This window comes from Trachymyrmex cornetzi, unplaced genomic scaffold (assembly GCF_001594075.2).
Source record: "Trachymyrmex cornetzi isolate Tcor2-1 unplaced genomic scaffold, Tcor1.1 scaffold722, whole genome shotgun sequence".
Taxonomy (NCBI): Eukaryota; Metazoa; Arthropoda; class Insecta; order Hymenoptera; family Formicidae; genus Trachymyrmex; species Trachymyrmex cornetzi.
The window spans coordinates 57182-59013 of NW_017300051.1; positions in this window are offsets into that span (position 1 = coordinate 57182).

The window sequence follows — 1832 nt, forward strand, 5'->3', positions numbered from 1 at the left end:
AAGCAATCCAGCAGGAAAAAAAGCATCGTGTGCCGCTGGCTTAATAGAGAACTCTGGTTGATTCAATTTCTTATGTCTCATGTGTTATGCGTTATGCAAGAGTCTGTGCTCCCCGCTTAATACTTATTGTTTTTAATTGAACTTCTTGCATTTCTCGCATCTTGGTTCATCATGTATTTAAATATATTTACAATACAATTTTTTAAAATACATATTACTCATTATTGTATTTATTACTCAAAAAAAGATTAGGAAACTTTCCGAGCGTTGCAAATAATGGGAGGGCTCCGATTGCACACATCGCATATTGCACACATCGCATATTGCACACATATATCGCTGATTGGCCAATTTAAAAATAAAATAATCTCAATGGCAAAACAGTGAAAAATTACTAGGCACCAGTTAGATATGAGTGGTGTGTACAATCAGAACTGTAGGCGAACAGGATCCTCCCTTATTATTACTCATCACAAATTGATGTGATATTAATAAAAAAAAACCATGTTACTCACACGCATGACGACGCAACAGCCAACCAAACACACACACACACATACACACAAAAGTGCACACACATATTCCTCCATTTTGAGAGCACTTCCGCTGTATGTCCAGACTCTCTACTCTAGGGACTCTAGTGTGTGTATCGTGTGTACAAACTTTTAATATCTAACCTTAAAAGATTTGAATTATGACCTTAACGGACACACGAGATCCGATTATTGCGAGGAATGATGTACATATTTTCGAGTAAAGGTACATACTTTGTTCATTGATAGAAGTATTCCAAAAAAAGATTTAACATCTTACAAGTTACAAACTTTTCAAAATTATTTTTAAAAACTTTACGGGTATTTATAAATATTGTATATTAAAATTTTTATCAGATATATAGAATATATTTTAAAAATAAAGTTTACTATTATTTTTATTACTTTTTAAACAAAATATATAAAAATAATAATATAATATTTGAAGGAAAATTAACAACAATGCAGTGTTTAATACGTAAACTCGAGAAACTGTAAAGAAATCGAAAATCATACATTTTTATATATGAATATTCATATATTAATTTTTATTATTTCTTTAAGACACTACTGTGTCTCCAGATATTGAAAACAGAACAAAATGATGGAAATTAGTTTGCAGATGCGTTCTAATATCATTTAATTCATCAAAATCACACTTGAACAGACTCGAAACACACATTTACTACGTTTACACAGCACGCTTTACGCCGAAGTTATAACATCGATGTTATGTAACTGCCCAATCACAGTCATTTCATTCTTCAGAGGAATAACTATGATTGGCCAGTTTCATAACATGGATGTTATAACTTCGGCGTAAATCGAGCCGTGTAAACGTAGTCTCTGACTCTCCTCCCGAGCAGAGGCGAAGTGTGTCGATTGAGTTTGAACAAAATTGTAAATGCAAAGCGACATGTGTTGATTTGTGTCAAGTGTGCCGACTGTATCTTCTAAAAGGAAAGCAGCCTATGAATACCGGCCTATATGCACTTCGGCCATTTTTACGCGACTCTGCAATATAAACCAATTATATTGCAGAATTTTATAACAGTTACAAAGTTGCTTTCTCTGCTCTGAACGCAACTATTTTCATCTCATTTCAAAATACAATCGATCCCCAAGGCATTTTTTTAAATCGGAATTATTTCTTAATGAATTTCTACTGTATTTTCTAAGGAAAACGAAATAATTCCAATTAGAAAAACCATTCCGACTTGTTCGGGATGATCCCGATTGACCACGTCTCGATTGGACACCACCAATCACAGCGACCAGTGCTTAGGAGCTTTGTAGTCT